Here is a 23,715-nt window from a genome sequence, read left to right as displayed (position 1 = left end):
TATGCTAGTTCTGAACATCATATGCTAATGTAAAAAGCTGGTTTTTGATATAAATATGAACTTGATTGAACAAAACATGCATGTATTGTATAACATAATGTCCTGGGAGTGTCATCTGATGAAGAGCATCAAAGGTTAGTGCTGCATTTAGCTGTGGTTTGGGTTTATGTGACATATATGCTTGCTTGGAAAATGGCTGTGTGATTATTTGTGTCTATGTACTCTCCGAACATAATCTAATGTTTTGCTTTCGCTGTAAAGCCTTTTTGAAATCGGACAATGTGGTTAGATTAGCGAGAGTCTTATCTTTAAAATGGTGTAAAATAGTTGATTGTTTGAGAAAATTGAATTGTGGTATTTTAGTTGGTTTTGTATTTTGCGCCGTGCGATGCCATTGGCTGTTGGCTAGGGGTTCCGCAGGCGGAACGGGGTTCCGCTAGCGGAACGTCTGTCCTCAACAGGTTAACTCAGGCAAACAATACCTCGAGACTTCCTTAATATTAGACATTGCGCACCAGCTGTTATTGATAAATAGACACACACCACCACCCCTCGACTTACTGGACGTAGATGCTCTGTCCTGCTGATGCACGGAAAACCCAGCCAACTGTATATTATCCATGTTGTCATTCAGCCACGACTCGGTGAAACATAAGACATTACAGTTTTTAATGTCCCGTTGGTAGGATAGTCTCGAATGAAGCTCATCCAGTTTATTCTCCAGCGATTGAATGTTGGCCAATAGAATGGATGGTAGAGGTGGGTTACCCACTCGCCAACGTATTCTCACAAGGTGCCCCGATCTCCACCCCCTATACCTCCGTCTTTTCTTCACGCGAATGATGGGCATTTGAGCCTGGTCTCGGAGAAACAGTATATGCTTTGTGTTGGACTCATTAAAGAAAAAATCTTTGTCCAGTTTGAGGTGAGTAATCGCTGTTCTGATATCCAGGATCTGTTTTTGGTCATAAGAGACGGTAGCTGCAACATTATGTACAAAATAAATTACAAACAATGCAAAAAAACACACAAAATAGCACAGTTGGTTAGGAGCCTGTAAAACGGCAGCCATCCCCTTTGGCATAATTATTGATACAGTAGAGCACACTAGAGTACAGTATAATGTACTGTATTGTACTGGACTCTACCGTGTGTACTGTACTCTACTGAGTTGTACTCTACTGAACTTTACTGTACTGTACTCTACTGAACTTTACTGTACTGTACTCTACTGAACTTTACTGTACTCTAATGTGCTATGTTGCATTGTGATGTCCAAACATGTGAAACATAGACGTCTATGATTGGTTCAGATTTGGTCTGGTCAGGACAAACCAAATGTGACTCGTTTCAGGAAACTAGGTGTATGTAAAACATATATTGCGTAGTAGAACTGCATAAGTGTTGCTCTCCACTTTCTGAAGGACCGAGTTTTGAAATCAGTGGAATTAGAGTATGATAGCTCTGGGTTACATCTTCAAATTAAGTAAGGGCAACCATGGCATCAGGGAGAAGCATTCATTCCATACATGAAGGGCACATTTTGGCATTTGCTGTATGATTCGTGAGAAACTCCATATTGCAAATGTACGGTCCCTTACTAGACGTCTGCGAATGTTTGTAAAATTTGCGGACGGCGGCGGGCCATGTGCCGGGGCAAGATCTTCCGGGAAGTCTTCGAACAAAGTCTCTCTGACATTCGGTTTCCATTTTATACAATTTTCAAATTTTGGTCATTTTTCCGCTGTCCTGGTAAATTCCAGCAGATGGCGAATGGAATCTTATTGCAAATGTACAAAACCTCACCAATCATGACGTGGCCATTTCTCCTAAACGGAAAAGACTTCAAAGACAAAACTTGGTGAGCATAGGTTTGGCATAATGGGCAGTTGGCCCCGAACAAGATGGCGTTGAGGCCTCAACGCTTTTTGAGTTAACCTCTTGACTGTCGCCTAGGATAGGGGGCGCTACAGCGATTTTTGAAAAAAATATGTGCCCATTTTAAACGGCCTCCTACTCAAACTCAGAAGCTAGGATATGCATATAATTAATAGTTGTGGATAGAAAACACCCTAAAGTTTCTAAAACTGCTTGAATGGTGTCTGTGAGTATAACAGAACTCATATGGCAGTCAAAACCCTGAGACAGATCGTAACAGGATGTGGAATTCTGAATTGCGGACTCAACTTCAGCACATTGCCTATAAATCACACCGTGAGCTATGGTTCATTGAACACTTCCTATGGCTTCCACTAGATGTCCCCAGTCTTTACAAAGTGGTTTGAGTCTTCTACTGTGAAAACTGACCCAAAGAGAGGCTGTTGATCTTGGTCACCTGGCTACCCTCCCCACCTGGCTACCCTCCCCTTTCGAAACGTTTTGAAAGACAATGCAACCGTCCCCCTTGAATATTATTGGAGCTCTGGTTGAAAAAGGCCCTAAAGATTTATGTTATACAACGTTTGACATGTTTGAACGAACTTAAATATTAATTTTTTTGCATTTTGGTGAGAGAGAAGTCCCTTGGACGACGGTACATTTGTTGCAGCCTTCAGAACGCGCTAACAACAAGAAGCTATTGGGACATAAATGATTAACTTTTTCGAACGAAAATACATTTGTTGTGGACCTGGGATTCCTGGAAGTGCCTTCTGATGAAGATAATCAAAGGTAATGGATTATTTACAATAGTATACAAGAGTAGATTTGAAATGCGATTGTTCCAAGATGGCGCTGACCTGTAACGGTAGCCTATTTTTCTGAGTATCGCATACCCTTTTATCGCAAAATGTGATTACCCAGTAAAGTTATTTTTAAATCTGGCATTGTGGGTGCTTTCACGAGATGTTAACCTCTCTGGGCTAGGCGGGACGAATTCGTCCCACCTACGTAACAGCCACTTGCAGCCTGTGGCGCGATTTTCAAAACATTAAAAATCCTATTACTTCAATTTCTCAAACATATGACTATTTTACAGCTATTTAAAGACAAGACTCTCGTTAACCTGTTAGGGCTAGGGGGCAGCATTGACACGGCTGGATAAAAAACATACCCGATTTAATCTGGTTACCACTCCTACTCAGTAACTAGAATATGCATATACTTATTACATATGGATAGAAAACACCCTAAATTTTCTAAAACTGTTTGAATGGTGTCTGTGAGTATAACAGAACTCAAATGGCAGGTCAAAACCTGAGAGATTCCTTTACAGGAAGTGGCCTGTCTGACCATTTCTGGAACTTCTTTGCCATCTCTATCATTTACTAAGGATCTCTGCTCTAACGTGACACTTCCCACGTCGTCCATAGGCTCTCAGAGCCCGGGAAAAAAGAGAATGTCGTCATTCCAGCCCCAGGCTGAAACACATTATCGCCTTTCTCAAGTGGCCCATCAAGAGACACTAGCTTATGCGCGTGACCCCGACCGCCCCCGCCTTTGGGATTTTTTCCTCTGTTTGCCGAAAAGGAGATTCCCTGTCGGAATATTATCGCTTTTCTACGAGAAAAATGACGTAAAAATTGATTTTAAACAGCGGTTGACATGCTTCGACGTACGGCAATGGAATACTTTGAATTTTATTGTCAGGAATTGCGCCAAGCGCGCGACACTTCTTTACTATTTCGGATAGTGTCTGGAACGCACGAACAAAACGCCGCTATTCGGATATAACGATGGATTATTTTGGACCAAACCAACATTTGTTATTGAAGTAGACGTCCTGGGTGTGCATTCTGACGAAGACAACAAAAGGTAATGACATTTTTATAATAGTAAATATGATTATGGTGAGTGCTAAACTTGCCGGGTGTCTAAATAGCGAGCCCGTGATGCCTGGGCTATGTACTTAGAATATTGCAAAATGTGCTTTCACCAAAAAGCTATTTTAAAATCGGACATATCGAGTGCATAGAGGAGGTCTGTATCTATAATTCTTAAAATAATTGTTATGCTTTTTGTGAACGTTTATCGTGAGTAATTTAGTAAAATGTTAGCGAATTCCCCGTAAGTTTGCGGGGGGTATGCTAGTTCTGAACGTCACATGCTAATGTAAAAAGCTGGTTTTTGATATAAATATGAACTTGATTGAACAAAACATGCATGTATTGTATAACATAATGTCCTAGGGTTGTCATCTGATGAAGATCATCAAAGGTGAGTGCTGCATTTAGCTGTCTTCTGGGTTTTGGTGACATTATATGCTGGCTTGAAAAATGGGTGTCTGATTATTTCTGGCTTGGTACTCTGCTGACATAATCTAATGTTTTGCTTTCGTTGTAAAGCCTTTTTGAAATCGGACAGTGTGGTTAGATTAACGAGAGTCTTATCTTTAAATGGCTGTAAAATAGTCATATGTTTGAGAAATTGAAGTAATAGGATTTTGAAGATTTTGAAAATCGCGCCACAGGCTGGCAGTGGCTGTTACGTAGGTGGGACGAATTCGTCCCGCCGGTCCCATAGAGGTTAATCTAACCACACTGTCCGATTTCAAAAAGGCTTTACAACGAAAGCAAAACATTAGATTATGTCAGCAGAGTACCAAGCCAGAAATAATCAGACACCCATTTTTCAAGCCAGCATATAATGTCACCAAAACCCAGAAGACAGCTAAATGCAGCACTCACCTTTGATGATCTTCATCAGATGACAACCCTAGGACATTATGTTATACAATACATGCATGTTTTGTTCAATCAAGTTCATATTTATATCAAAAACCAGCTTTTTACATTAGCATGTGACGTTCAGAACTAGCATACCCCCCGCAAACTTCTGGGGAATTCGCTAACATTTTACTAAATTACTCACGATAAACGTTCACAAAAAGCATAACAATTATTTTAAGAATTATAGATACAGACCTCCTCTATGCACTCGATATGTCCGATTTTAAAATAGCTTTTTGGTGAAAGCACATTTTGCAATATTCTAAGTACATAGCCCAGGCATCACGGGCTCGCTATTTAGACACCCGGCAAGTTTAGCACTCACCATAATCATATTTACTATTATAAAAGTTTCATTACCTTTTGTTGTCTTCGTCAGAATGCACACCCAGGACTGCTACTTCAATAACAAATGTTGGTTTGGTCCAAAATAATCCATCGTTATATCCGAATAGCGGCGTTTTGTTTGTGCGTTCCAGACACTATCCGAAATGGTAAAGAAGTGTCGCGTGCATGGCGCAATTTGTGACAATAAATTCTAAATATTCCATTACCGTACTTCGAAGCATGTCAACCGCTGTTTAAAATCAATTTTTACGCAATTTTTCTCGTAGAAAAGCGATAATATTCTGACAGGGAATCTCCTTTTTGGCAAACAGAGGAAAAAATCACAAAGGCGGGGGCGGTCGGGTCATGCGCATAAGCCCAGAGTCCCTTGATCGGCCACTTGAGAAAGGCGATAATGTGTTTCAGCCTGGGGCTGGAATGACGACATTCTGTTTTTTCCCGGGCTCTGAGCGCCTATGGACGACGTGGGAAGTGTCACGTTAGAGCAGAGATCCTTAGTAAAAGATAGAGATGGAAAAGAAGTTCAAGAAATGGTCAGACAGGCCACTTCCTGTAAAGGAATCTCTCAGGTTTTGACCTGCCATTTGAGTTCTGTTATACTCACAGACACCATTCAAACAGTTTTAGAAACTTTAGGGTATTTTCTATCCATATGTAATAAGTATATGCATATTCTAGTTACTGGGTAGGAGTGGTAACCAGATTAAATCGGGTATGTTTTTTATCCAGCCGTGTCAATACTGCCCCCTAGCCCTAACAGGTTAAATTGGGGTCACAGTGGCTGTTTCAAAGGGTTAAAAAAGTCACATCTTTCCAAAACTTCATATGTGTGATTTGGCAACACTCATGAACTGTAAATCAGTCATTTATCCCATCAGATTTCCAAGAAAAATTCACACATTCGGATAGTGTCTAGAACGCACAAACAAAACGCCGCTATTTGGATATAACGATGGATTATTTTGGACCAAACCAACATTTGTTATTGAAGTAGAAGTCCTGGGAGTGCATTCTGACGAAGAACAGGAAAGGTAATCAAACTTTTCTAATAGTAAATCTGATATTGGTGAGTGCTAAACTTGGTGGGTGTCTAAATAGCTAGCCCTGTGATGCCGGGCTATCTACTGAGAATATTGTAAAATGTGCTTTCACCGAAAATCTATTTTTAAATCGGACATATCGAGTGCATAGAGGAGTTCTGTATCTATAATTCTTAAAATAATTGTTATGTTTTTTGTGAACGTTTATCGTGAGTAATTTAGTAAATTCACCGGAGGTTTGCTAGTTCTGAACGTCACATGCTAATGTAAAAAAGCTGGTTTTTGATATAAATATGAACTTGATTGAACAAAACATGCATGTATTGTATAACATAATGTCCTAGGGTTGTCATCTGATGAAGATCATCAAAGGTTAGTGCTGCATTTAGCTGTGGTTTTGTTTTTTGTGACATTATATGCTAGCTTAAAAAATGGGTAGTCTGATTATTTCTGGCTGGGTACTCTGCTGACATAATCTAATGTTTTGCTTTCGCTGTAAAGCCTTTTTGAAATCGGACAGTGTGGTCAGATTAACGAGAGTCTTGTCTTTAAAATGCTGTAAAATAGTCATATGTTTGAAAAATGGAAGTTTTCGGATTTTAGAGGAATTTGTATTTCGCGCCACGCCCATCATTGGATATTGGAGCAGGTGTTCCGCTAGCGGAACATCTAGATGTAAGAGGTTAAGGCACTTCCGGTTGGTACAGGAAGCTAAAAGTAAACACATATCCTCATTGGGGTAGGCTACAGAATCCTGAGGTTTAAGTCTGTACTTTAAGAATTGACTGAATACAAAGGGTTGAATGCACTATTTATCACAAACTGCAGGTTGGGTATGGAAAAACACTTTTAGGGTGATTTTAACCATTTCCGGTTGCTCCAGGAAGCTTAGAATCAACACAGGTAGACCTCATAGTAGCCTGATGAATTGTCATCGAAGACAGGCTCATAAGGCATTCATAGCCCACATAGGCTTCAGGTTGAATTTAGGGGAGCAGGCAATGTATTCCTATGGGGGAAGAAGTCATTGCAAACTGCTAGACCTTTTTAACCCTTTCGAAACAGCCCCTATGACACCATTTTAAGGTACTTCCGGTTGACACAGGAAGCTGAAAGTGAACTCATATCCTCCTTGGGGTAGCCTCTTATAGAATATTGAGTTTTAAGTCTTTACGTTAAGAACTGACTTATTTACAGAGGGTTGAATGAGTTTGTGTTATTTCAGTTAATCACAGAAAATCACAGAAATCTTGCAGAGCTCCGAAACCCGCCTTAACGGATTCATCTGAACATGCTACAACTGGATCTGTAACTTTTTTGAAAAAAAGCAACATTTTTTGAACATCACCAATTGTACATTGTACGATTTCTCTTAAATTACGATAGATAAATGTCTGGTTCTTTTTTCCTGACACCGTAGGTTCATGTACTTATGTATCGTAGGTTCATGTACCTACGGTAGGTTCATGTAATTAGTGCTCTATTTTCGTTTTTGGCCTTTAACCTCTTATGGCTAGGGGGCAGTATTTTCACGGCCGGATAAAAAACGTACCCGATTTAATCAGATTATTACTCCTGCCCAGAAACTAGAATATGCATATAATTATTAGCTTTGGATAGAAAACACTCCAAAGTTTCTAAAACTGTTTGAATGGTGTCTGTGAGTATAACAGAACTCATTTGGCAGGCCAAAACCTGAGAAGATTCTGTACAGGAATTACCCTGTCTGAATTTTTTTTGGCCTTCTTGATTATCTCTATCCAAAACAGGGGATCTCTGCTGTTACGTGACACTTCCTACGGCTCCCATGGGCTCTCAGAAGGCGGCAAAAAGCTGAATTGTGGCTTTGCAGGCTCTGGTTGAAAAACAGTAGCGCGTTTGGATAGTGGCCAGTCACAGTACTATGAGACTCAGGCTCGTGCACGAGTCTACTCCATGTTTTATCTTTGAACGAAAACCACCACTCCCGGTCGGAATATTATCGCTTTTTTACGAGAAAAATGTCATAAAAATTTATTTTAAACAGCGGTTGACATGCTTCGAAGTACGGTAATGGAATATTTAGAATTTTTTGGTCACGAAATGCGTCGTGCGCATGACCCTTATTTACACTTCGGATAGTGTCTTGAACGCACAAACAAAACGCCGCTATTTGGATATAACAATGGATTATTTTGAACCAAACCAACATTTGTTATTGAAGTAGCAGTCCTGGGAGTGCATTCTGACGAAGAACACCAAAGGTAATCAAACTTTTCTAATAGTAAATCGGAGTTTGGTCAGGGCTAAACTTGGTGGGTGTCAAAATAGCTAGCCGTGATGGCTGGGCTATCTACTCAGAATATTGCAAAATGTGCTTTCACCGAAAAGCTATTTTAAAATCGGACACCTCGATTGCACAAAGGAGTTCTGTGTCTATAATTCTTAAAATAATTGTTATGTTTTTTGTGAACGTTTATCGTGAGTAATTTAGTAAATTCACCGGAAGTTTTCGGTGGGAATGCTAGTTCTGAACGTCACATGCTAATGTAAAAAGCTGGTTTTTGATATAAATATGAACTTGATTGAACAAAACATGCATGTATTGTATAACATAATGTCCTAGGCGTGTCATCTGATGAAGATCATCAAAGGTTAGTGCTGCATTTAGCTGTGGTTTTGTTTTTTGTGACATTATATGCTAGCTTGAAAAATGGGTGTCTGATTATTTCTGTCTGGGTACTCTGCTGACATAATCTAATGTTTTGCTTTCGCTGTAAAGCCTTTTTGAAATCGGACAGTGTGGTTAGATAAAGGAGAGTCTTGTCTTTAAAATGCTGTAAAATAGTCATATGTTTGAAAAATGGAAGTTTTCGGATTTTAGAGGAATTTGTAATTCGCGCCACGCCTATCATTGGATATTGGAGCAGGTGTTCCGCTAGCGGCTCAAAACGGCTTTACAGCAAAAGCAAAACATTAGATAATGTTAGAGGAGTATATCGTCAAAGTATTCACATAGCCATTTACCGACCAACCACATGCATCACAAATAACCAAAAAACAGCTAAATGCAGCACTAACCTTTGACAATCTTCATCAGATGACACTCCTAGGACATCATGTTACACAATACATGCATTCTTTTGTTCAATAAAGTTCATATTTATATATAAAAACAGCATTTTACATCGGCGCGTGACGTTGAGAAACTATTTTCCCTCAAATGCATCCGGTGAAACAGTGCTACAATTTACTAAATTACTATTCGAAAACATTTTTAAAATGTAATATTGTCATTCTAAGAATTATAGATTAAAGAGATGGATGGGGCTGACGCTTAAGAGGGTGTGAAAGATGCTGAATGGGTGTAGACAAAGAAGAGTTCTCCAGTAGGTACCAAAACATTCAAAGGCCTTTTTCTCAAAAGTGAGGATACAAGTTTATCAACTTTCAAAGCAGAATTCCTGTCCCATAGTTCCTCAACTGTAGTGTATGATATACCATTTTCTAGCTCCGAGTCTCTACTTTTATCCAATGTAAAAAATCACAAATGTGGTCTTGATCGGGAGCGGAGCTCATTAGAAAGATAGCCCATGTGTAGAATAATACCTAAATATGCAAATGAGAATATTGCATATAGTGAATCATTTTCATATCCATAATTATGCATTTCTGTATAGTACAGATCAGGGATGCATGATGTAATTATGTTACTGTAATTCTGTTAGTGGATGTAAAGCCATTTACTGATGTTCAATAACCAAAAGTCAAGGTGTGATTCTCTTACAAAACTTTGCATATGCACAATTCTTCCAGTAAATATGTTTTGGTAAAATGTTCAGTGGAAATTGTTAAAATTAGTCCTTGTGCATAGAGTGGTATGGTTTGTTAAACTTTAATTCAATGGTTTTTGAAGTGAAAAATCTGAGTCTCAGCATAATTCCGTTATCGTGGAATTACCCTGTACACTACTTCAATTAGGGCCCTTGGAGTGTCTCTATGTCCATTACTGTACACTACTTAACTTAGAACCAATTAGATTCCCAGTCCCTTTTTGGCTGCTAATGCCCAGGCTTGCAGGGTCTATGCTAAATGAACCACTAGATCTTCATTGCAGGCAGCAAAGCAATTGATTTTACCCCTTAAACAATTTATTTCATGAGTTATACATTCCTCTTCTTCCCCCTCTCGCCTCTATCTCTCCCAGCTTGTCTCAGGAGCCAGCATCTGGAGAGTGACCTATCCCAGCGCATGACATGGGAGGCGAGTGATTTGAATCATAACCAAATAGCTAGCGCGGCCTCGCCGGTGTTTAAAGATCATATGTAAATCAAATGTCGGGGGGAGAAATTGCTTGGTGGGGTTCTGTCAGAAAACAATTTAGTGATCGTTAAAAGAGATGCCTCGCCATCGCACAAATTAAATCAATGCAGCCACTGGACTCTGAACCCCTCTCACTTCTATCAAACCCCTCTCTCTCTCTCTCTCTTTTCTTTAACCACCATATACACCTCAAAATCTAAACTCCAAACTATCCTTTGTCATCTCCAAAAAGAGATATTCTCTCATCAATGATATACAGCGTCAGAAGAGATTGAATTATGAAGACAGAATGAGATCTGCAAAGCGGCTGTGTAAATAATACAAAGACACAGCATAGCACGTCTGATGACAGCCGTGATAATGCAACATAAGTTGGTGGGAGAGTGAAACAGTCCACACCAAGGATGATATGAGTATTTATCTTAATGAGAAGGTTATCATATCAGCCAGACGGCTCTGATGGAGGAGCCATCAGGACTAGATGATGGAGGATACAGGAAATATTCTGATATATACCCCCACGAGAGAGATATTTAGGACTCCCATCCCAAAGAGGGGATGTGTCAGTCACTGTCCCTGGAGACTGGCTGTGTGGTACAGAACGCTTCAAGGAAGAGAGAAACACGTAGCAGAAAATCTGCATGAGGTAGATGGAGGCTATGTCACTCAGTGTACAGTGTTAACTGAGTTTTTTGTATGTGTAAAGATGTGTTTTTCTATTTTAGAAGAGCATAAACACTTCCCCTCTGCCTTTCAAACACAGACACACACACACTCTTACAGTCATACTCATTCACACACAAATACATGGATTTTGGCCTCCACTTGGTGTAACTACCATTCCCAGTGTCCACACACACGCACACACACACACGTACACACACAAGCACAAAAACACACACACACACACACACACACACTATCAGTCCAGAGTACCCCACACATTGTCTCAGTCATTGAGACACACACACACACACACACACTCACATACACAGAATCTCACACACAATGTATCAGTCCGGAGTATCCCACACAGGTCCACTGTGCAGAACACAGTCATTGCGTCCCCTCATCAAATGGCACCTGATATCATCCACCGTTGGGGAATCAAATTAAGAGAGCTACTACTGCTGCTGCTGCCTCTGCTGCTGCCTCTGCTACTGCTGCTGCTGCTGCCTCTGCTGCTGCTGCTACTGCTGCTGCTGCTGCTGCTGCTGCTACTGCTGCTGCTGCCTCTGCTGCTGCCTCTGCTACTGCTGCTGCTGCTGCTGTTGCCTCTGCTGCTGCCTCTGCTACTGCCTCTGCTACTGCTGCTGCTGCTACTGCCTCTACTGCTGCCTCTGCTACTGCTGCTGCTGCTGCTGCCTCTGCTGCTGCTGCTGCCTCTGCTGCTGCTCCTGCTGCTGCCTCTGCTGCTGCTGTTGCTGCTGCAGCCTCTGCTGCTGCCTCTGCTGCTGCTGCTGCTGCTGCCTCTGCTGCTGCTGTTGCTGCTGCTGCCTCTGCTGCTGCCTCTGCTGCTGCCTCTGCTGCTGCTGCTGCCTCTGCTGCTGCTGCTACTGCTGCTACTGCTGCCTCTGCTGCTACTGCTGCTGCTACTGCTGCTGCCTCTGCTACTGCTGCTGCTGCCTCTGCTGCTGCCTCTGCTACTGCTGCTGCTGCCTCTGCTACTGCTGCTGCTGCTGCTGCTGCCTCTGCTGCTGCCTCTGCTACTGCTGCTGCTGCCTCTGCTACTGCCTCTTTCCCTTTTTTCTCATCTGCCATCCCTGGGCATAATTAATTTTATCATCAGCGTCATTATTATTGTTAAATTGTTTTTCAGATTTCTTCATTTTTTTCTTTGCCTGCCTGGAATACCAAGTGGATGCTAATGTATTTGGAAATTGCCAGCACAGAGGGAGAAAGGGGGAGGGAGAGAGAGAGAGAGAGAGAATGAGAGGGAGAGAGAGAGAATGATAGAGAGTGGGATGAAGGGAGGGAGAGAGGGAGAGAGGGAGGGATAGGCAGTGGAGACAGAGTGAAAAAAGCGGAGAGTGGTGGAGAGAGGAGAAGATGAGAGGAGAGTGGAGCAGAGGGAGGGGTGTTGTGAAGGGAACATTACGTATTCCACCGGCATTTTTGGAACCCAATTAATCAAGCAGAGGAGAGGAGAGATGCAGAAAGGATGAGACCGCCCTTCACGTTGATGAGGCCTGGCCAGGGCAAATGCTCAACCACCTGAGCTCCTAACAGCCATGCCGACACGCAGGAATTATGGGAATACCTCCACACCTTTGTCTGTCTGTCTCTCTCTCTCTGTTTATCTCTCTCATTCACAAACACACACACATGCATGTGCACACAACCACACATACACACTACACTTTCCCTCTCTGTCTTTTTCATGTAAAGAATAGTCTCAACTTCTCCTATCGACGCCAGCCTCAAACACAAACTCAATGTACCTTACACATGCTCAAAAGTTTAAGACTGTAGTTGAAGACAGACATTTCACATTATAAACCTTATTGACTACATACATTGTACTCAAGGCGCTTGTATTTCTGCAAAGTCGCAAGCCGACTTTAGAATAGGTTTGGTCTTATGCTTTAGCTGTCTTGTGGTACAGTAGGCTACTTACATGCTCTCTCAGCCGCATAAGCCTTCCTTTCGCTCCCTAAAGCCCGGGTCAAGCCGATGGCTCACCGCCACCAGCAGCGATCATTGCAGAAATGTCCGATTGAGAGACTAAGAGAGAGAGAGAAAAACTCCAGTCCCTCATTGACTTAATTTGATTCCCTCCTGGAGAATGCAAGCTAATAGATCCCGTATCTACATAGTGCTCTGCTCAGGGTCTATAAATATTGACCCTCTATTTCCTGTGTGGCATTAATGAAGTATTTAGTATACCCACAGCATTATGGATGACCTCTCTAAAGCCACCTTTCCTCTCATCTCCCTCCGTCAATGTCATCCCTTCACATACACGCATACACACACCACACACACACGCACACACACACACACACACACACACACACACACAGTCAAGGGATGAACCATGGTGCCAACAGAGGGTCGCGCAGTCTGTGTCGGCACCTTCAATGCCCATTGGTGAAGCGGGGCACTTTGAATGGCTATTGTGATGGTATCATACTGTATTAATGCATGTACTACAGTAAATAACTAAAATGCTGGTGTATATCACTTGTACAGTGATGTTGATGGATTTAAATAGTTCATATAGCTTTGGACTCTTAGTCAGACTTGGCTGTTGCAAGTCATAACCTTGGCACATCCCATGCTGCTCCAGTCTTCCTCTGAATCCTCTTTGGCTTGACTTTATCATAATGGCCATGAAGGACATGATTTGCAATGTCCTCTCAGAAATAACCAACAGCACCCCAGTGTACCTCTCCACCCCACACCTGTTTCCCCTCTCCCTCCATATTCACCACCAAACACCCTCCAGACTTTTTTGGGGGAAATGAAAGAATTTTGTTTTGGGGTCCCCGGGCGGTTTTGTAATTTCATGCTTGTGTATGATAATTTTATGCTGTCCTGCGTAACGTAACTCAGGGCTGCCAAATGCTGACAGGTGATAAATACGATTTTTTTCCGCCCCGTGTGCAACAGACCTGAAAAAAAAGAGACAGGAAGGGGCTGCGGGTGGGGGGGCACCAATTTCAGCAGTGAGGCTGAGGCCTTGGTGGAAGCTCGGCACGCAGCGGCATCGCCGCTGTTGGAGTAATTTCACGGCCTGCCCACCCCACCTTCCCTCTACCTCTCTCTCTCGTTCTCTCTTTCTCCATCCCTCTCACTCTTTTCTCTCCTCTTCTCCCTACCACGCTCACTCTCTTCCCCTCTTCCTTTCTCCTCAGACAGCTAGAGAGAGGGCTGAGAAGAGGAGGGGACCTTCAGGTAGCCTTGAGGAGCAGGGACAGTGATCACAGAATATTCCTGCTCTGAGGCGTCGCAGGAAATAAACAAGTGGGCAGTTTGGGGATGTGACTCTTCTGACTGTGCCAAGGAGACTTGTAGGCTATTTGGCGGAGGGAGGGATGGAGGGAGGGAGGGGGCAGAGAGGAGAGCGACCGGAGCATAGCAGAGTGATGGTGTTCTGACTGACGGAATTATTCGCTCCTCTGCGTAGCTCAGTTAGCGTGACATGATGATCTCCAGTGAAACTGCCTGCTCCCTCCTGCACATACGGTAAACATGGTATACACATTTCACACAGTACACACTGACTTTCACATCACACTTTTACATCATAACTGCCTAACTGTTACACAGCCGCTGACAACAGTAACACTAATCAGTAACACTTCATTTAATAATATTATATAAAATATTTATGAAGGGTTTATAAGTAGTTCATAAACTGTCAGTTATTAGTTTATATGACACATATAGTTTATAGTCTAAAACAGTAGTAAATTATCTGGGAATTCAATCAAAAGTGCATTTCAGTAGCAAGAATGACAGCAGAAAATCTAAGATTCTGAGATAAGGGGGAATTTAGTTGTAGCATATTGTAAAAGAGGAGCCAGAGCAAAAAGAGGAGCCAGCTATTCTGTAGCATCGTAGCATTGTAGTACTCTAGCTTTGTCGCTTTGGTAAGTGATGGCCAGATCTAACTGTTGTGTTGGAAGAACGAGACGTAGTTCTTTATAAATGGCTTGGGTTTATAAACTATCACTCTAACATATTTGCGTTACTGAGCTAGCATAACAACAACATTTTCTCAAAGTACGGTGGCCATTCAGGATAACAATACGAGTCAAAAAGACACAAACAACAAACTCATAGGAGCTATATAATAACATTTCCCCTCCACTCCCAAAGTCTATGTATAAAAGACAGCATCAAAGACCTGAAAACACCCAGCAAAGGCCCTGAGAGGTCTGGGCTCAGGGGCAGCCAGAGCCGGCTGTAGCTCAGGAGGCTGAGCAGGTGGCATGACAACAGGAATGTCCTGCCTGACCACTGGAGCAGTGGCCACATTGGAAGCAGAGGCATGCCAAAGAGATCCAACTGCCACTTGAAATGTCACTGGGCCCAGTTGACGATTGACCTGCCTTGGAAAGCACCAGAACGTTTCTTGGCCCATAGAGGTCAACGGGCTCTGACCCAGTCAGACATCTTGATGATTGACGGCTGAGCTCTGTGCTTTTTGTGGTAGAAAGCGGTATGGATGTGGGTAACCCTGTTTGCCTGCAGGTTGTAGAAAGCGGTACGTATGTGGGTGACCCTGTTTGCCTGAAGGTGGTAGAAAGCGGTACCTATGTGGGTGACCCTGTTTGCCTGAAGGTGGTAGAAAGTGGTACATTTATGGGTGACCCTGTTTGCCTGCAGGTGGTAGAAAGTGGTACGGATGTGGGTGGCACCTTCGGCTGCGAGGTAAGAGGTGAAGTGGTTAGAGTGGAACTGGGGTCCATTATCCATGGTCCTAGCGAGCGAAGAAGTGGTCAAATAGCCCAACAAGGAACTTTTGATGTGGGACGTTGTGTAGCTCCCCAAAGATGTTGAGCTGTAGGTGCTACCAAGGCCCAGATGGCCAGTCCAGGGGCAGTAGAGGGGGAGGGGCAGGTGGGCGTTGGAGATCCTCCTCAACATCTTTGCGGAAGGCCAGGGGGATCCGACTCTGTGGTTGAATTACAGGAGAAACCTTGGGGTCCAAGAGCAGCTTTTGTGTGAATGCATTCAACCATCTCAATTCACTGAACAGCTCTGGATACGGTTGGTGTCACGGGGAGGACACATGAAGTATCTTGGCCCCACTGTTGTCCTAAAGAGAGAATCCAAGACTGACAAAAAGTTCCAGGCCCATGATGTTTGTGCCCTGGCATGTGACGTGAAATGTGAAGGAGTCCATGGCCTTGGAACCATAATGTACTGGGAGGTGAAGGAGGCAGACAATGTTTATCTACCTCTGGCCGTTCTTCTGTAAGTGCTGGAAGAACTGGTTATATTTTGCTGCATTTAGCAAAAACAACTTGGCACCGGTGTCAAGGAGAGTGGGGACTACTACAAATTCCCTGACGGTGACTGTTATTAACACCTAACAACCCAAAGCTACACACTACCATTCCACAACCTCTCCCACGTTTCATCCCACATGTACATCCCCATGTGCATTCCCATGTTCATCTTCCTCAGTGTGTTTAAATAAAGTTCCTGTGTGTGTTAATTCTTTGGGCTGCTTTATTTAGTGAGTCACAAACAAGTAAAATACAGAGAGCTAGGTCGCTCACTTTGATGGTCCTTTGTCTTGTTGGATTTATGACTTTGCTGAGACCACTACAGTATGGTGGCTGTAGTGGTGTCCAGTGAACTATTACCATGTGGACTATAACCCATCTTTGGAGCCTATGGGAGCCTCATGCCTGCCGACGGTGCAGCATGGACCCTATGGCCCCTCTCCTTCACCTGTGGGATACTACTGAGCAACGAGTGGGGCCGCATCCCCAACTACCCAGTGTGTATGGAATGGAATGGCGTCGAAGGAGATGGCGGCCATTTTACGATCCCGTAACCAATTGTGCTATTGTGTATGTTTTTTTGAGTTATTTGTAACTTACTTTGTACATAATGTTTCTGCCACCGTGTCTTATGACCGAAAGGGGTTTCTTGAAATCAGGGCAGCAATTACTCACCCTGTACTGGAGGAATTCTTCTTCTTCAACAAGTCGGATATGAAGGATTTACTCCAGACACCCGACAAGGCCCTCATCCCTGTCATTCGCAGGAGGAAAAGACAGAGGTATCGTGGACGACGGTCTGGGTGCCTTGTAAGGATCCGTTGCCGAGAGGGTAATCTACCTTTACCATCGGTCCTATTAGCCAACTTACAATCAATCGATAATAAAATAGACGAACTACGAGCACGTATATCCTACTAATGGGACATTAAAAACTGTAATATCTTATGTTTCACAGAGTCGTGGCTGAACATGATTAACATACAGCTGGTGGGTTTAAAAAAAAAATCTGGCAGGATAGAACAGCGGCCACTGGTAAGACAAGGGGCGGAGTCCTGTGCATATTTATAAACAACAGCTGGTGCACAAAATCTAAGGAAGTCTCGAGGTTTTGCTCGCCTGAGGTAGAGTATCTCAAGACAAGCTGTAGACCACACTATTTACCAAAAGAGTTTACAACTGTATTTTTCGTAGCTGTCTATATACCACCGCAGACCGATGCTGGCACTAAGACCGAACTCAATGAGCTGTATACGGCCATAAGCAAACAGGAAAATGCTCATCCAAAGGGGGGGGCTCCTAGTGGCCAGGGACTTTAATGCAGGGAAACTCAAATCAGTTTTACCTAATTTCTATCAGCATGTTAAATGTGTAACCAGAGGGAAAAAAACTCTAGACCACCTTTACTCCAGACTAAGCTCTTCCTCGCCCTCCATTTGGCAAATCTGACCATAATTCTATCCACCTGATTCCTGCTTACAAGAAAAAACTAAAGCAGGAAGAACCAGTGACTCGGTTAATGAGAAAGTGGTCAGATGAAGCAGATGCTAAGCTACAGGACTGTTTTGCTAGCACAGACTGGAATATGTTCCGGGATTCTTCCGATGGCATTGAGGAGTACATCACATCAGTCACTGGCTTCATCAATAAGTGCATTGATTACGTCGTCTCCACAGTGACCGTAGGTACATACCCCAACCAGAAGCCATGAATTACAGGCAACATCCGCACTGAGCTGAAGGGTAGAGCTATTGCACTCCACACTGCCCTTTGCCACCTGGACAAAAGGAACACCTATGTGAGAATGCTATTCATTGACTACAGCTCAGCTCAGCGTTCACTAAGCTAAGGACCCTGTGACTAAACACCTCCCTCTGCAACTGGATCCTGGACTTCCTGACGGGCCGCCCCCAGGTGGTAAGGGTAGGTAACAACACATTCGCCATGCTGAACCTCAACACGGGGGTGTGCTCAGTCCCCTCCTGTACTCCCTGTTCACTCATGACTGCACGGCCAGGCACGACTCCAACACCATCATTAAGTTTACTGATGACACAACCGTGGTAGGCCTGATCACCGACAATGATGAGACAGCCTATAGGGAGGAGGTCAGAGACCTGACCGTGTGGTGGAAGGACAACCTCTTCCTCAACGTTATCAAGACAACGGAGATGATTGTGGACTGCAGGAAAGAAGGACCGAGACAGTCGTGAAGAGGGCAAGACAAAGCCTATTCCCCCTCAGGAGACTGAAAAGATTTGCCATGGGTCCTCAGATCCTCAAAAGGTTTTACAGATACACCATCAAGAGCACCCTGGCGGGTTGCATCACTGCCTGGTGTGTCAACTGCTCAGCCTCTGACCGTAAGGCACTACAGAGGGAAGTGCATACAGCCCAGTACGTCACCTTGTCCAAGCTTCCGGCCATCCAGGACCTCAATACGAGGCGGTGTCAGAGGAAGGCCCTAAAAATGGTCAAAAACTCCTGCCACCCTGTGCATAGACTGTTCTCTCTGCTACCACATGGCAAGTCGAGGTTCAAAAGACTACTTAACAGCTTCTACCCCCAAGCCATAAGATTCCTGAAAGACCCCTCTATTAGGCTGCTGCTACTCTCTGTTTATCATCTATGCATAGTCACTTTAACTCTACCTACATGTACATATAACCTCAATTACCTCAACTAACCGGTGCCCCCTCACATTGACTCTGTACCGGTATCCCCTGTATATGGCCTGGCTTGTTATTTTACTGCTGCTGTTTAATTATTTGTTACTTGTATTTTCTATTTTCTATTTTATCTTTCTATTTTTTACTTAACACTTGTTTTAATTTGTTTTCTTAACTTCTTAAAGCATTGTTGGTTAAGGTCTTGTAAGTAAGCATTTCTCTGTAAGGTCTACCTACACCTGTTGTATCTGGCATGACAAAGTGACAAACAAAACTTGATTTCTTTTGTGGATTATTCTTCTACATTGGAGAACCAGAGAGTTGCAGCGCCGTGGACATCACTGCAAATGTCATATAGAGAAGTGGAAGCACGTGTTGCCCATATTGAGCAAAATATACAGTCTTCTTGGCATTATTAGCCCAGATCCCGGGCTTCCTCCGTCAGGGGAGCCCTCTCCAACAGGATGCAGTCGAGAACATGGGACAGTCATATGGAGGACAACAGCAAGAAGTTATCTCTTTGGCCCCAGCACAGTTACCAAGTGTGACTGTGACCATCGGGTTTGACTATATTGCCTCTCCAGCCCCAGCACCGTTGTCGAGCACGGCTGCAACTGAGACCAGGCAGGGACATGTCATGTCCTCGGCCCCCGCCGGTCCTCTGGAGTTGCCTGCTATGGAGACTGAGCCCACACCAGATGTCATTCCCTATACCCCCTCCCTTTCCCTGGCTCGGGTGGCCTATGTGATTCTGGCAGCATTGCCATGCAGTAGTGAGCCTATGTTGCTCACTGGACCCTATTCCTCACCACCACCAGATCATCACTAGCCAAAGCTACCTGTGAGCCATCGCCAGCGGCAGAGGGCCTGTCTGCCTCTGATTCTCTGCCTGTCTGCTACTACCTCCAATGACTGGTCCAGCCCTGGGGGGCACCCAGGGAAAGCTTGGAACAGGCCCTAACAGTAGACCCAGGGTCATGGCCTTTATCAGGAGGCAGTGCTGGTGAGTCCAGGACAGTGCAAAGTTCGCACCACAGTGTCCTGTCCCAGAGCTACTACCTATTCCTGTTCCTGGAGTTTGAGCTCGTCCGCCATCTGCCCTGAACTCACCAGCACTGCCTCCTTATAAAGGCCCTGACCCTGGGTGTACTGTTAGGGCCTGCCCCAAGCTTCCCTGGGCCATCCTCTGCTTCCTGCACTGGGGGACTTGCCTGCCTCATTTGGGGAACCGCCGCCGCCATGCCTTCTCTCCGCTGCTGGGGTCTGGCCTGCTTTATTCCCCTCTAACCGAGGGCGGTGTCAGTGAGTCACAAACCAGTAAAATATGTAGACCCCGGTCGCTCTCTTTCAGGGACGCAGCTCTCTTCCAGTTAGAGAGGGCACATACTAAAGTTCACTGAGAGGGGCCCCACTGTATGGATCACTGCCTGTGTGTTTGGTTTTTATAGTCACCTGGTTGCGCTGATGCGTCAGCAGGTGTGGAGCAGAACCACTTGGTTAAAAAAATGAAACTTTTGACAGCATCTACATGTCTGGCCCTAAGCTGGGCAATCTGGAGCCCTTGTAGCGTCCACAATTTCCACAGCGCCTCTGCTGGTGCCATTGGTGGGGCCATGCTAGCAGTATTGCGGCGGTTGAGTCTGTCTCACACCTGTCATAGCTAGTATCTGCTGCACTGACTGCTCTCTAATGCTTGCACTTGTTATGGGGTAAGCTTGTGTTTCAGCTATTTTAGCAGATCATTCAGTGGCTGACTCAATTTGTAGAGCAAGTGTGAGTGAATTACCAAGATTTAAATTAGCATCTTCAAGTAACTTGTACTTGGGGTTGGAAATGTTTTCAATCAGCTAATCTCTTATTAGTTTGTCTTGTATTGTTCCAAAATGACATGACTGTGCTAGAGCTTTCAAATCAGCAACAAACTGTTTAGCTGACTCACAAGCTTGCTGACATCATTGTTTGAATAGCAGGAGTCTCAGTAGAGACTACTAATAGTTTTGCGATTTCAAAAATTGTCAGTTGAGAGCTGCTATTGTTTCTTTATATGAAGCTGCAGGTCCCAAACGGCTGAAAATGTTGCGCCCCTCCTCTCCGAGGCAGTGTAGGAGGATAGCACGTCCTGCTACCGGCAACAGTATCCAGTCCTATGACTAGAAGGTACATTTCAAACCAGTCTTTCTGTTCTCCCAGGGAATGACTGGATCGCCTAGGTGAGGCAGAAATGGGTCCGGAGGCGGCAGAGAGATGATGGGTGCAGGATCAGCCATTCTCATCGCCAATGTTGTGTTGGAAGAACGAGACTTTGTTCTTTATAAATGTCTATTACATGCTCACGTTACTGAGCTAGCATAACAATAACGTTTTCTCAAAGTATGGTGGCCCTTCAGGATAACAATACGGAGTCAAAAAGACACAGACAACAAACTCACAGGAGCTATATAACAAACATAGCACTAACATCATCATTTATCCCATCATCATCATCTCCATGGAATCGGCAGCGTGTCCAAAAAATAATCTCAGTCAAACAAGTGATCTGGAGCAGCAAGGGGAGGAATGTCTGCACTACAGCGGTTCCAAGTCATTAAGCAGCCAGATATGAATTGACTTCACAGTGCTTATATGGCTGAGGGTGCGTTTAACCTAGGCAGGGGGCCCTGGCTCCATAAGTAGGCCCTTAGTGCAGATGGGTGGAGGAACAAACCCTGTCTCAGGTCAACGCAAACCACAACACCACTTCCTGTACCATAAAACAATTAGGTTGAAATGAACACATTCAAGGACTACTGCAATATTCCCTAGATCGTGCAGAGATGTGAGAAAGTCATGTAGGCTACCTAATATTTTACTTCACTGTACATTATGTACAATTCTATAAAGCTGGTGACATATTTAAAAATGCAGACAGGCACTTGAAATCTAGTCTAGCCAGACTTTGAGTAACTGCTCTCAAGATGGAAATTGAAGGTGAGGGGTGTGCTGTGTTGTTTCACCATGGGCCCGATTCCGACCCAAGTTAAGCGCGTGTAAATGGAACGTAATTCCCTTTTTATGCACTTTTCTCTTTATGCGTATTCTGACCTTGAACTTAAGCATGAGAATAGCGTGCTATTCACCTACTATTCGTTTTGTGTGGAGATCAAATAAATGAAGGTTTTGCAGAGGTGTATCTACAGATACACCGTATTCTGACCTTGACTTAATTCCCTAATTATTCCACCACCTTTACACGTGAGGAAACCATGAATAAGGTCTAGCGAACCTACCGGTTCCAAGTGGAAAAAACATCTGCTTTATTCATTTTTTATAGAAATAACACCATTCCCCATGCACACATCGACGGGCTGCAGTGGAGAAGGTGAAAAGCTTCAAGGTCCTCAGCGTACACATCACTGACAATCTGAAATGGTCCACCCACACAGACAGTGTGGTGAAGGAGGCTGAATTGGTTTGGCCCTTAAGACCCTCACAAACCTTTACAGATGCACCATTGAGAACATCCTGTCGGGCTGTATCACCATCTAGTATGGCAACTGCCCCGCCCGCAACCACAGGGCTCTCCAGGGGTTGTGCGGCCTTCCCAACGCATTGCCGGGGGCACACTGCCTGCCCTCCAGGACATCTACAGCACCCGATGTCACAGGAAGGCCAAAAATATCATCAAAGACAACAACCACCCGAGCCTTGGCCTGTTCACCCTGTTTTCATCCAGAAGGCGAGGTCAGTACAGGTGCATCAAAGCTGGGACCGAAAGACTGAAAAACAGCTTCTATCTCAAGGCCATCAGACTGTTAAATAGCCATCAGTAGCTGGCCTCCATCCAGTACTCTGCTCTGAACTTAGTCACTGCCAGTAGCCGGCTACCATCCTGTTACTCAACCCTGCACCTTAGATGCTGCTGCCCTATGTACATAGACATGGAAGCACTGGTCACTTTAATAATGGAACACTGGTCACTTTAATGTTTACATACTGTTTAACTCATTTCATATGTATATACTGTATTCTAGTCAATGCCATCCTATTAAACTATTGCTGTATTTATACTATTCTATCTTACGTATTCCACAGATATGTTAAATATTATATCCACATACTGTCCATAATGTCTATAATGTCTATACATCCCAGCACATATATATTTATACTCCAGACTCTGACATTGGTCCTAATATTTATATATTTGTTAATTCCATTATTTTACTTTTAGATCTATGTGTATTGTTGTGAGTTGTTAGATATTACTGCACTGCTGGAGCTAGAAACACAACCCATTCGCTACACCCGCAATAACATCTGCTATATATGTGTATTTGACCGATACAATTTGATTTGATTTAAGTGAAAACTGTAACTAGGCCAATCAGGAACATTCAATGTTATCTTGGTAAGCAGCTCCAGTGTATATGGCCTTGTGTTTCAGGTTATTGTCCTATTGAAAGGTGAACTTGTCTGTCGGAAAGCCAATTCAACCAGATTTTTCTCTAGCATTTTACCTGTGCTTAGCTCATATTTCTGTTTCTAGTCCTTGCAGATGACAAGCAAAGCATACCCATAACATGATGCTGCCACCACCATGCTTGAAAATATGAAGAGTGGTACTCAGCAAAGTGTTATGTTGGATTTTCCCCAAACATAACGCTTGCTATTCAGGACATAAAGTACATTTCTTTGCCACATTTCTAGCAGTTTTACTTTAGTGACTTATTGCAAACAGGATGCATGTTTT

The sequence above is a fragment of the Salmo salar genome, chromosome 20 (genome assembly GCF_965601325.2).
Source record: "Salmo salar chromosome 20, fSalSal1, whole genome shotgun sequence".
NCBI classification, from domain to species: domain Eukaryota; kingdom Metazoa; phylum Chordata; class Actinopteri; order Salmoniformes; family Salmonidae; genus Salmo; species Salmo salar.
This window is presented reverse-complemented; position numbering follows the sequence as displayed.